This window comes from Microcaecilia unicolor, chromosome 2 (genome assembly GCF_901765095.1).
Source record: "Microcaecilia unicolor chromosome 2, aMicUni1.1, whole genome shotgun sequence".
In the NCBI taxonomy this organism is placed as follows: Eukaryota; Metazoa; Chordata; class Amphibia; order Gymnophiona; family Siphonopidae; genus Microcaecilia; species Microcaecilia unicolor.
Genome location: NC_044032.1, coordinates 449180467 through 449194766, shown reverse-complemented (window position 1 = coordinate 449194766; position 14300 = coordinate 449180467).

Below are 14300 nucleotides of genomic sequence, written 5' to 3'. Positions count from 1 at the left end.
TTTCCTCTAGGACTTCTCATTATTACTGTATTTGCAATCTTCTAGATATCCAGTTGCAAGTTAATTCTTTTTTTTTTTCTAATTTGCTTTGAATAATTTTTACAAGAATACTGTGAGGGTAGTACCAGTAATTGACACTCGGTAGGATAAAGACATGTATAAAATAACTGTTAGGAATAATAAAACCACGTCTCCTATTTAGCTTACCGGAGCTCAAACTCGCTCTTCACCTATTAGTAGCAAGAACTTGCAATGAAATGTACAAAAATAAAGGTTTTATTTGCAAAAGCAAAATATGAAATAACATGTAACAGAAGAAAATATTAGTATAAAAAGAAGAGTCCTATTCTTATACAGAAAATGATATATTAGTTGGATCAACACACACACTCCCTGCTGTAAAAACCAGTTTCCTACAACCCCGGATGCTTCCAGTTTTATAGCAAGATAAGCATACGACTTTGTTGTTTTAAATTAATCATTCATGTCATTATTGTGATAGTTTATTATTTATTTAATTACTGAATATATATTTGTTTTTAGACTCCTGAAGCAGGCCTTTGGGCCACAACACAACGTTGTGTTGAGTCTTTGATCAATAAATCTACTTAAGCATAAGATTGTCCTTCTCATCTCTGGAGTCCGGTCCCAGGCTACCTGCAAGAATTGCTGCTGTTGCCAGTGATATCCAAGGTAAATCTGAAAGGGAGACGGGAGAGGTCAATGTGAGAGCAGTTATATGCATGTGATTTGGTATTTCCGGGTATAGACAGTAGCAATAGCATAAAAGTTATGGTGACAAGATCTGTGGATATGAGTAAAAGAAGGAATTCGTACATTAGCTTGGTACTACCATCAGCCGTATAAATTTTGTTGACCATCAGTCTCATAACTATGACCAGCATCGAGCAGTAAAAGTGTTTACTCTTTTTTAATTTCATGACTGATATATTACCTCAAAAGAGTGAAAATAGCAACTCCACATTAGTATTTTAATGATAGCAAATTTGCTGCCTTCAAAATGAAATTTATAGCTTTTGTAATAATCTGGATGATAATAAATGGTATGAAGAATACTGATAATATGCAATATAATGACAACATATATGTGAGTAAGAGGATGGAATAAAGAAATTGTACAGAGTAGGTAATATCAGAGCCGGCATTAAGGGCATGCTACGGCATCCTTTAGCTTATGCCCATATTTAACATTAGTGGTTGTCCTGCAGCTTGCATTTTTTAAGTTCAGCTATAGTTATGAAAATAGGAGACAGCAAAATGTTTCTACTGCAAGTTTGTTTGTTTTTTAAAATTATTATGCTGTTTTTATATTTTTTACTTTTATAAATTTTTACTTCATTAAAAGACATGTTTTCTTAGACTGCTAAAGCAGGTGCCCAAGCTTGATTTCGTCCATACATCATTCAGAGTGCTTCGGGTATGTTATTTCATTTTAATTTGCTCCATGTGCCACTTTGCTGGGATATATACATACAGCTGTTTTAATTGTCTCACTATCTTGTTATGTTTATGAATTTTTATCTTTTCTGATGTTATTGGGAATATCATAACACATTTTGCATGAGCTTTTTTCCTTTTCGTTTACACTTTTTAAGTTGATGATTTCTCTGTGGATAAGTTGTTTTGAGTCCTCGGTTTTGCATGATTTAGTGTTTTGCCAATTTTCTGTAGGTTGATTACAATGAAGTTTGTTGAGTCGCAAAAAGAGAAACCACTGTTGTTGAAAGATGGATATCATTATCAAAAAGCATGGATTAATGTGGATGGGAGCACGTCACAGCATTGTCTAACAACATTTTGTAAAGGGCATCTTAAAGTCCGAGATGAGTTACTACTGTTTCTGAACATAACCATGTGCCCGATGTTTTGAAGAATGAAGCAGTTCTTAGTGTTTCTGAGATGAGAAGATGTGCTGAACAAGGAATGGAAAAGCCTAGGCAGATTATATAACAGTGTACTAATGGGCTTTCTCTAGAGTTGGCTTTCATCTTCCAGCATATGTTGCTTCGCAACGGGCCACAGAGCGTAGACGGAAGCATGCTCATCATCCTTATACCAATCTTCGAAGTGTTGCTGAGATTGATATTCCAAGTGGACTTCGACTTACATTCAGAAATGTCAACGTCCTGCTATGGGATTCAGGTGTTGGTGATGAGAATTGAATACTGTTTGGAACAAGTGAAAATATATACCTTCTTGAGGAAAACCCTCACTTGTTCATTTAAAGTCACCAAGGAACTGTTTTTTCAAGTGTTTTCCGTTCATGCCTTGATTGATAGAGCTGCAATGCCATTAATTTATGTTCTGCTGAGGGACAAAATGGAAGAAACATACATGCGTGTGTTTAGAAAGTTTTTGGAATTAAATCTGAATTTGAACCCTGTAAGCAAGTCAGAATGCGTTGACAAGTCTTTCCAACCTCCTGTTTAAGTGCATGTTTATTTAATCTAGGACAGTGTCTTTGGAGTAAAGTGCAGGATACTGGGTTATCAGAGTTATACAGAGAGAATGAGGATATCAGGATTAACATAAAGATGTGGCTTTCATTGATTTTTCTGCCAATAGTTGATGTTCGGGGTTTGAGAACAATGTCGAGACCAGTCCTCCTCAGATACCACCAGTGACTGATTAGTGGGAGGACACTTTTATTGGACGTCAGCATCAAAATCGCAAAGCAGAGACTCAATATCCAATTGCAATTTGGAATGTACGGAACTATGTGCTAGATAGTTTACCTTGTACTAATAACTCTGTGGAAGCATGGCACAGATCATTTCAACAAACCATTGACTGTCACCATTTTTCACTATTTAAACTTGTTGATCATTTCAGAAGGGAACAAGATCGTACTGAAATAAAACTTTCTCACTATCTTCCTAAAGAACTTAGGCTTGAGGACTCTTTGTAAAGCTCTAAAAACATACCTTTTCCGAGAGTCAGTTGAAACAAATGTTTAGACTTTAATATTAAAAAAAAGAAAAGAAAAAAAAAGAGGGGGGATATATATACACGCATATGTGTATAGATATATATGTTGCGGGTGTGTATGTGTATATATAGGTTTATCTATATTATTACTTAGTTTTTAGTTTAAAGTATTAATAATGTTAAATCATTGGTGCCGCGAATTCTGTGTGTATTTTTGGAGTGCTTTCCTATCACAAATGGATTTCACTGTGCTGGTTTTATTTTAATGTGATTTTATATTGTAAACTGTTCTGATTTACTTTTGTAATAAGTGACGGTCTAGTAAATAAATAAACGATAAACGATATCATGCAGGCTTTCGACACCTAGACCTGCTTATAATCGAAAGAGAAAAATGCCTATATTGTGACCCAAATCGGGAGATGGGCGTCTTTCTCCCGTGGGCGCCCAAATCGGTATAATCGAACGCCGATTTTGGCCGTTTCCAACTGCAATCCATCGCGGAAATGGGTAAAGTTGACGGGGGCATGTCGAAGGCGTGGTGAAGGCGGAACTGGGGCGTGGTCATCGGCTGAGGAGAGATGGGCGTCTTTAGCTGATAATCAGAAAAAAAGGCGTTTTTACCGCGATTTTTTGGGTCACTTTTTTTTAACCCTTTTTTTTCACGAACAGGTCCCAAAAAAGTGTCCCAGCTTACCAGATGACCACTGGAGGGAATCGGGGATGACCTCCCCGGACTCCCCCAGTGGTCACTAACCCCCTCCCACCAAAAAAACCCCACTTTAAATACTTTTTTTCCAGCATCTATGCCAGCCTCAAATGCCATACCCACCTCTATGACAGCAGAATGTGTTCTATCCTGTGACAGTCTTTCCCTGGTTCTGATGTGGCTCTCGGGTGAGTGTGACACCCTTTCTGTTATGACCACTGCAGAGTCACATCAGCAATGCATTGTGGTGGGTGTAGGGTATTGGGCTCCGTGATTCCACTAGCTTGTGGCAAATGCTCACGATGTTGGTAGTTGGTAGGCTCTACTCCCATGGTGCTTTTCCCCCTGCTTACTGGGTCAGAGTGTGCCCTGTTTTGTTTCCGGTAGTCCATGAGGTAGTGGCCATTTTTGTAAGCTAGTTTTAGATCCCTTTCATGTGTTAGCCATGTTACAGAACTTAGTTCTTACCTTGAATGTGGCTGAAAGAGGGCATTGTACACCATTCTGCCAGCTCTGACCTACTGCTAATCTCAGTACCAGGGAGACTCGTTGCCAGTGGGGCACAACCTCTGATCTGCAGTTAACTGTGAGTAAGCGTGCTTATTCCAATAAAGGATGTTTTCGGAGAGATTAGTCTTCAGGTGTCAACTGGTGTGCCAATGTTATATAGCAGCAACAAGTCCTAGAGGCCTGCGTGTATGTAGGTCCCTGGAGCACTTTTAGTGGGTACCACAGTGCACTTCAGCCAGGTGGACCCAGGCCCATCCCCCCCTACCTGCAACACTTGTGCTGGTAAATGGGAGGCCTCCAAAACCCACTGTACCCACATGTAGGTGCCCCCTTCACCCCTAAGAGCTATGGTAGTGTTGTACATTTGTGGGTTGTGGGTTTTGGGGGAGGGGGGTTGGGTGCTCAGCACCCATGGTAAGGGAGCTATGCATGTGGGAGCATTGTCTGAAGTCCACCGCACTGACCTCTAGGGTGCCCAGTTGGTGTCCTGGCATGTCAGGGGGGCGAGTGTACTACGAATCGTGGCCCCTCCCACAACCAAATGGCTCGGATTAGGACGTTTTTGAGCTGGGCGTTTTTAGTTTCCATTATCGCTAAAAAAAACAAACGCCTAGCTGAAAAACATCCATTTTTTTCGAAAATACGGTTTGTCCCTCCTCTTCACGTACCCTCGGACATAGACGCCCATGGAGATAGGCATTCGCGTTTGATTATGCCCCTCCACGTCTTCTAAGTCAAAGTGTATGCAATTAGAGAAACGTTTCAGAGCACTTGTTCCAACTTATAATGCAGATGATACTATTACCTTCCTTAAGTATAGCACATAATCTATTTAGAAAATGTTATAATTTAGCAAGAAGTAACCAGTATGTACAATATGAAATGTCACTTGATGTATATTTCAATATACTTATGTTTTTGAAATGCTATTTTTTTTTACATCTTTCAATAAAGAATGCAATATATCATTTATTTTTGTGATGGGCTATTTTTTGTCAAGGGGTTATTTTGTCAAGGGTTATTTTGTGGAAGGAGCCATTTTGGCGAGGGATATTTTGTTATGAGCTGATTTGTCACAAGGCTATTTTGTCATGGCTATTATGTTGGGATGCCAGGTTTCAGGAGTGCCCATGGGGGGATCTACTGATTTCTGCTTATATTTTTTGTATTAACATTCTATAGTCCTTTGAGGTATGTAAGTATGGCTGAGTGGATTTGTGCTGAGTGTGGGTTCTGATCTGCAAAGGAGAGTGGTATATCAACCTTTTTAATAATGATAAAGATAGTGAAACTACTTGAAACAAAACAATTTTCCTAATCCTCTGTAGGAGCAAAGGGCCCCTGTACAAAACACTATATAAAGCACTATGTGCACCACTAAATGCCATTATATAACCAAGTTATATAGAAGTAATACATGGTACCTTTCAGCATTACCAACCTGACTTTAAAATACAGACTTTGGCTAACTTCATCTTTCACTGCTAAGGCCAGTGTGTGGGCACAGTCAGTAAGGACATTGCAGACATCATAAAAAAAAAACTGCAGGCCAGCCAAGGATTACTGGAAATTTCTTTTGAGAATGAGCTGACATAATGAATGAAGAGACAGAATACAACAGCATGCCGTCTCCTGGAACAATGCAGTTCACGGTCAGAGTGGCTCTGTTACATTACAGATGTGATGTAATGGTTGGATCTATAAACCACAATATTGGAAAGTCCCACGCCTACTGTCCCAGACATGGCAACACATTTGCATCTCAGGAAAGCACATTCCTCCCTGAAACACTGACTTTTTTTTTGTTACATTTGTACCCCGTGCTTTCCCACTCATGGCAGGCTCAATGCGACTTACAGGTACTTATTTGTACCTGGGGCAATGAACTTCAACTTTAATTGTGGTGCTGATGGGACAGCACCTTGGCCCTTAAGTTATAACAATCTGAAACAAACAAGGTTGTTTCACAGAACACTTGGTGTCTGGGCCAAGCTGGGAGTGACCTCACCACATCATACTATAAGAAGGACTGTAAATAAAGAGAAAAGGCAGACATTCTATCTAAAGCAGTCCTGCACTGTGACTGAATGACCTGGGGGAGGAACACTCTGCTACCTGCTAGACGTTCAGTAGCACCTCCAATCAGGCTGTATAATTGTCATGTGTAGTTGATGTGTAAGTGCTGGGGGTTTATAGGGAATGACTGTATTAGGAGCCTTAAGGATTGATGTGCATTTACTCTGAGCTATTTCCATTACAAAACCATTTCTATTGCATGACTCCCACCTTTCCATGTTGTTCTTGCTGCTATTATAAATGTTTATAATACCCTGAATGTGTAGTTAGGTCTATTATTTGAGCGTTGGGAATTCGGGTCTGTAGATAAAAAGGGGACACATTTGCTTACACTACCTTGTCTAATGCAAGAACAGAGCTCAGTCATATTCTTCTCTAATCCATACCATACCACGTCCCCAATAATATCCCGTAAGTTTGTTATCTGTGTATGTCTCACAGTTGGAGGGTTTCCCCGCAGAAATAAGATCAAAGATAACAAAGATCTCTGTTCAGATAAGGACTAGGCTATGCCATGGTATTACATAAGTGAGATTTCAGTTCACTTTCCTGTCACTATTCATTCTGTATTAGACTGAATAAAGGCTGGGAGCACTTCGTACAGTGTATTATCATTGTTTATAGTATACTAGACTTTGAGCCCGTAAAAACGGGCTATTATAGGAAGGGGGGGTTGAAAGGCCCGCCCCCACCGCAGAGTTTGCCGCTGCCCCTCCCCCTCCGAGTTCGCGCCCCCCCACCGAGCCGTCACCACCCACCTTCCACCCAGCCGGGCCCTCGCTCCGCTATTGAAACAGCAAGGGTCCGGGAACGCAGCACTGAGCTCTGCTGAGCTGCCGACGTCGGCCTTCGTTCTTCTTCTCTGCCTGTCCTGCCCTCGTGTGACCTAACGTCGTCGAGGGCGGGACAGAGGCAGAGAAGAAGAAGGAAGGGCGATGTCGGCAGCTCAGCAGAGCTCAGTGCTGCGTTCCCGGACCCTCGCTGTTTCAATAGTGGAGCGAGGGCCCGACCGGGTAGGTGGGTGGCGGCGGCGACTCGGGTGGGGGGAGCGTTAGACGGCGGTGTCCCTCCCTCTGAAATGCGCAGTACAGACCCTCTGTGTTCTGGCCCCCGTCATCACGTATTGACACGGGGGTGGGGCAGAGAAGGTCTCTACTGCGCATTTGCGAGTGAGTACGGTCACTCGCCGTTTATATGTTTGATTGAGAACATTTGTATAAACAGTTATGATTTGGCAGTTATCCCGGAAAGAGAATCCTTAAAGCTAGAATCTTGAATTCTAGTTTTGAAAACAATTGGAAAGACTGCTAACACTGAGAAATTACCTTGTTTTATATATTTTTTTGTTACATTTGTACCCCATGCTTTCCCACTCATGGCAGGCTCAATGCGGCTTACATGGGGCAATGGAGGGTTAAGTGACTTGCCCAGAGTCACAGGGAGCTGCCTGTGCCTGAGGTGGGAATTGAACTCAGTTCCTTAGTTCCCCAGGACCAAAGTCCACCACCCTAACCACTAGGCCACTCCTCCACCTCTAAACCAAAGATATAATAGACAGGTGCCTGTTCATGGTTTAAGAGCATAAGAACTGTAAACAATAATTGCGAGTGCTAGAGCTCCCCCTTCAGAACAATTACACATAGGCATTTTCGAAAGAAATGTCCAAGTTGGGATTTGGACGTCTTTGTAAAATGTCCAAATCCGGGGGCGGGAAAAACTGTATTTTCGAACAAAGATGTGCATCCATCTTTCATTTCGAAAATACCAAGGATGTCCTTGGATTTGGAAATCCATAGAGATGGATGTCCTTAGACATGGACATCTTTGACTTTCGGCGATTTTCGAAACCAAACAAGTCCATGTCAAAAACATCCAAATGCAAGCCATATGGACGTGGGAGGAGCCAGCATTTGTAATGCACTGGTCCCCCTGATATGCCAGGTCACCAACCGGGCACCCTAGGGAGCACTGCAGTGGACTTCATAAATTGCTCCCAGGTACACAGCTCCCTTACCATGTGTGCTGAGCCCCCCAAACCCCCCTCCAAAAACCCACTACCCCCAACTGTACACCACTACCATAGCCCTTACAGGTGAAGGGGGCACCTAGATGTGGGTACAGTGGGTTTGTGGTGGGTTTTAGAGGGCTCGCAGTTTCCTCCACAAACGTAACAGGTACGGGGGGGTATAGGCCTGGGTCCGCCTGTCTGAAGTGCACTGCACCCACTAAAACTGCTCCAGGGACCTGCATGCGCTGTCATGGACCTGAGTATGACATCTGAGGCTAGCATAGAGGCTGGCACAAAATATTTTTAAAGATTTTTTTTGAGGGTGGAAGGGGGTTAATGACCACTGGGGGAGTAATGGCAGGTCTGGTCATCTGGTCATTTTGGGCACCTTTTTGTGCCTTATTCGTAAAAAAAACACGTCCGGGTGAAAACATCCAAGTTTTACTTTAGAACGTCCTTGCTTTTTTTTGATTATGGCTCAAAGACGTCCAAGTCTTAGGCACACCCAAATCCCGTCTTCACCACGCCTCCGACATGCCCCCTTGAAATTTGGACATCCTTGCGACGGACTGCAGTTGGAGACGTCCAAAATCGGGTTTCAATTATACTGATTTGGACGTCTCTGGAAGATGGACATCCATGTTCCGATTTATGTTGAAAGATGGACGTCCATCTCTTTCAAAAATGAGCCTGAAAGTGACGGAATTAATACTAATAAGTTTCATGTGAAATAGAAACTACTGAATAATAGCAGCAAAGGGAAAACTATTCAATCTAGCAGAGTAAGAGCATATTTAATTCCTTCTGTCATTAATAAAACAGTGCTTCTGGTTTCTTACTTTCCTGCTATAATCACTTTCATGGCATATAGTCAATTGGAATTTCAGCTGAAACAGCTGGAGTATCTGTGTAAGTCAGTTAAACAGAGCTGCTGTTGTCTGGTTGTTATAGTGCACTGGGTCTATTAAAAAATGGGTGGTTCCATCTGCTTTAGTTCTGATTAGCAGTACATTTGTTTAGTATCCATCAGACAAATATTGATACAGCGGACACCTTTACCATCTGACAATCATGTTTCCTCCATATACAAAGCCACTCAGTGGTCTTGAAGTGACAGTAAAATGAAAGTCAAACACCCAATCACAGTGACCAAGCATTCAGGGAGTGAATTATTATTATGAAATAAACTTCTAAAAAGATTCCGACCTGTTCTGGATTACATTCAGGAGAAAATGTGGACACAGGTTAATCATCCTATTTTGTAAGGGCATGTGAAACTGGTCAAAAGAGCTAGTGGATCCTGTCAGGTTGAGTGAAGGAATTTGCCTGTATTAACTTTCAAAAGTTGGCTGACCCCTGCCTTCTGGAAATCAAACCAGAGGTTCACTCAGGTTAGTCTGGTCAGGGAAATATGGTGATTGTGCAGAAAGAGTCAATATCCAATGTGAAGTTAGCCCAGATAGTATACTAGTGAGCTTGAAAGAGACTGGGGCCTGGCAATGTGGTAGCCAGGAAGGTCTGTAGGGATATATTCAGGAGGACAACTCCAAATATATACCCAGAGGTACTTAGCAGACAGAACACAACTAAATAGCAATTATTCTAGACTAGTGACTAGGGGAAAAGTACCTCTTTGGCCCTATGGCTAGCTAGTAGCTAGCTGTGCTGGAAAAAGGAACAATGCCACAGATAGAATATATTATGATTTATTAGGAATAGAAAATTAATAGTTATATATATAACTATATATATATAAATATAACTATATAACTGTGTATATATACAGTGGGGGAAATAAGTATTTGATCCCTTGCTGATTTTGTAAGTTTGCCCACTGACAAAGACATAAGCAGCCCATAATTGAAGGGTAGGTTATTGGTAACAGTGAGAGATAGCACATCACAAATTAAATCCGGAAAATCACATTGTGGAAAGTATATGAATTTATTTGCATTCTGCAGAGGGAAATAAGTATTTGATCCCCCACCAACCAGTAAGAGATCTGGCCCCTACAGACCAGGTAGATGCTCCAAATCAACTCGTTACCTGCATGACAGACAGCTGTCGGCAATGGTCACCTGTATGAAAGACACCTGTCCACAGACTCAGTGAATCAGTCAGACTCTAACCTCTACAAAATGGCCAAGAGCAAGGAGCTGTCTAAGGATGTCAGGGACAAGATCATACACCTGCACAAGGCTGGAATGGGCTACAAAACCATCAGTAAGACGCTGGGCGAGAAGGAGACAACTGTTGGTGCCATAGTAAGAAAATGGAAGAAGTACAAAATGACTGTCAATCGACAAAGATCTGGGGCTCCACGCAAAATCTCACCTCGTGGGGTATCCTTGATCATGAGGAAGGTTAGAAATCAGCCTACAACTACAAGGGGGGAACTTGTCAATGATCTCAAGGCAGCTGGGACCACTGTCACCACGAAAACCATTGGTAACACATTACGACATAACGGATTGCAATCCTGCAGTGCCCGCAAGGTCCCCCTGCTCCGGAAGGCACATGTGACGGCCCGTCTGAAGTTTGCCAGTGAACACCTGGATGATGCCGAGAGTGATTGGGAGAAGGTGCTGTGGTCAGATGAGACAAAAATTGAGCTCTTTGGCATGAACTCAACTCGCCGTGTTTGGAGGAAGAGAAATGCTGCCTATGACCCAAAGAACACCGTCCCTACTGTCAAGCATGGAGGTGGAAATGTTATGTTTTGGGGGTGTTTCTCTGCTAAGGGCACAGGACTACTTCACCGCATCAATGGGAGAATGGATGGGGCCATGTACCGTACAATTCTGAGTGACAACCTCCTTCCCTCCGCCAGGGCCTTAAAAATGGGTCGTGGCTGGGTCTTCCAGCACGACAATGACCCAAAACATACAGCCAAGGCAACAAAGGAGTGGCTCAGGAAGAAGCACATTAGGGTCATGGAGTGGCCTAGCCAGTCACCAGACCTTAATCCCATTGAAAACTTATGGAGGGAGCTGAAGCTGCGAGTTGCCAAGCGACAGCCCAGAACTCGTAATGATTTAGAGATGATCTGCAAAGAGGAGTGGACCAAAATTCCTCCTGACATGTGTGCAAACCTCATCATCAACTACAGAAGACGTCTGACCGCTGTGCTTGCCAACAAGGGTTTTGCCACCAAGTATTAGGTCTTGTTTGCCAGAGGGATTAAATACTTATTTCCCTCTGCAGAATGCAAATAAATTCATATACTTTCCACAATGTGATTTTCCGGATTTAATTTGTGATGTGCTATCTCTCACTGTTACCAATAACCTACCCTTCAATTATGGGCTGCTCATGTCTATGTCAGTGGGCAAACTTACAAAATCAGCAAGGGATCAAATACTTATTTCCCCCACTGTATATATATAAAACTGTGTGTGTATATATATATATAACTGTGTATATAGATATATATACACACACACAGTGCACTCCATTTAAGTGCACGTCGGATAAGCGCATGCTCTTGTTTAACTGCATGCTGTACTTCAGTCCCGTTTTTGGCACCATCAATTTTTATGGGAACAAACTTCGATTTAGCGCACCACTGATAAGTGCAAGATTCGCTTATATGTATGGTTCAAGACCACTCCTCTGCAGGAAAGACTCCGCATAAGCACGTGCATGGAATATGGAAGCCGATTGGCGCGTGACAACCAACGAGATTTCAAATTTACTGCCTCTTTAACTGTCACAGGCAGAATAAGTGAAAGAATGTTGTTAGAGCGTACACCGGGGTCGTCGTCACGGTGGAACTGTAAGACTAACACTGGTTGAACGAACAGAAGTTCTTAAAAAATTAGAAAACAAACAAAGTCAAGCATCTATTGCTAAAGAATATGGTGTCACTCCCAGTCATATTTCACGTTTCTTGAAGCAGAAAGACCAGCTTCTGGAAGACTGGCAAAACAATACAAATCCACACAGGAAACGAAAACGGGCGGGAAAAGCTGAGGAGGTAGAAGATGCTCTTCTTTGATGGTTTTCTCGAGTCAGAAGCAGACAGTTTCCTGTCAGTGGTCCACTGCTTAAGGAGAAAGCTAACCAGCTAGCTGAAAGTCTTGGACTAACTGAATTCAAAGCCACTGTTGGATGGTTGGAAAGATGGAAGGAGAGGAACAACATAAAATTCAAGAAACAGCATAGTGAGAAACAAAACGCTGATGACTTTGAGTTTGCACCTCGTGACATTTTCAATGCTGATGAAAATGGTCTCTACTGGAGAGCAATTCCTGATGGAACACTTGCATTCAAACATGCCGACTGAAAGTAGACAGAGTTTCTGCCTTGTCCCTGTTCAGCCTGGGGAACTGGAACAATGGCCTGGAGTGCCAGCAACGAATCTACCATGGCCTGAACCTTGACCACCTTGGTTCTTTCAACAAGTAGACTGCAAGAGAAGAGGAGCGACCAGGTGGGAGAACTCTAACTTGTAATCTTCTGTAAGAATATCCAGAACCCAGTGGAGCCCACTCCTCCAAAACTCCTGAAGATGTCCTGCCACAGGAGGAAGAGAAGCGTGGACCAGCCTCATATCACTACGAAGCTCTAAAGGCATTGGGCGCTCTAGCTGACTGAGAAGAGAACTTCCTGTCCACACAAAAGATTGGCGTGCCTGAAAGCAGGACTTCTGACCATATTGCTGAAGACTAGGCCAGTACCATCTGCTGCCTCAAAATCGAGAGCCCTCTGAAGATGGACAACCAAAGGCTTTTGGCTTATCCTCTGGCAACTGTTGTGGCTTAGTGTCCCCCAGTTCTTTCACCAAATTACTGAGATCTTATCTAAATAACCACTTGCCCCCAAAAAGCAGTTTAACAAGTTTGATGCTGCGTCCACTGCCCAATGGCTGAAGAAATAACTGCAGTGGAGGAGCAATTTAGTGGTTAGATAACCAGGTTGCAGATCATGGAAGCCAGAGTTCAAAGTCTACTTTTCCCACCAACACATGTGTAACTTGGAATGTCACATTTTCCACTGCCTCAGCTACAACTGTTACTAAGCCCATTTGGGCAGAAAGTTAAATCACGCACCTGAATGAAACTTGTCTTGAGCTCTGATTTCAAAAAGGTGAGTAATAAAAACTTTGAATTCAAATCCAAATCCAACCCAGAGCCAGTACCTGGGAGAAACGAAAATTAGTAGCAACATTCCATGCTACTAATCCCAGGGCAAACTGTGGCTTCCCTCATGTCCATCTCAATAACAGACTATGGACTTTTCCTCAAGGAATTTGTCCAAACCTTTTTCTAAACCCAGATATGCTAACTGCTGTTACCACACCCTCCAGAAATGAGCTCCAGAGCTCAACTATTCTTTGAGTGAAAAAATATTTCCTCCTAATTGTTTTAAATGTATTTCCATGTAATTTTATTGAGTGTACCCTGGTCTTTGTATTATTTAAAAGAGTGAAAAACCAATTCATTTTTACCCATTCTACACCACTCAGGATTTTGTAGACGTCAATTATATCCCCCCCCTCCCCTCAGCTGTCTCTTTTCCAAGCTGAAGAGCCCTAACCTCTTTAGCCTTTCCTCATATGAGAGGAGTTCCATTCCCTTTAACATTCTGGTTACTCTTCTTTGAACCTTTTCTGCTATATCTTTTTTGAGATATGGCGACCAGAACTGAATGCAATACTCAAGGTGAGGTCGCACTTTGGAGCAATATATAGGCATTATAATATTCTCGGTCTTATTTTGCATCCCTTTCCTAATAATTCCCAACATCTTGTTTGCTTTTTTATCCGCCACAGCACACTGGCAAAAGGTTTTCTACATTATTGTCTACAATGACATCTAGATCTTTTTCTTTGGTGCTGACCCCTAGCATCAGATAACTATGATTCGGACTATTCTTCCCAATATGCATCACCTTGCATTTGTCCACTTTAAATTTCATCTGTCATTTGGATGCCCAGTCTTCCAGTCTCATAAAGCCTTCCTGCAATTTTTCACAGTCCGCATATGTTTTGACAACTTTGAATAGGTTTGTGTCATCTGTAAATCTAATCACCTCCCTTGTCATTAT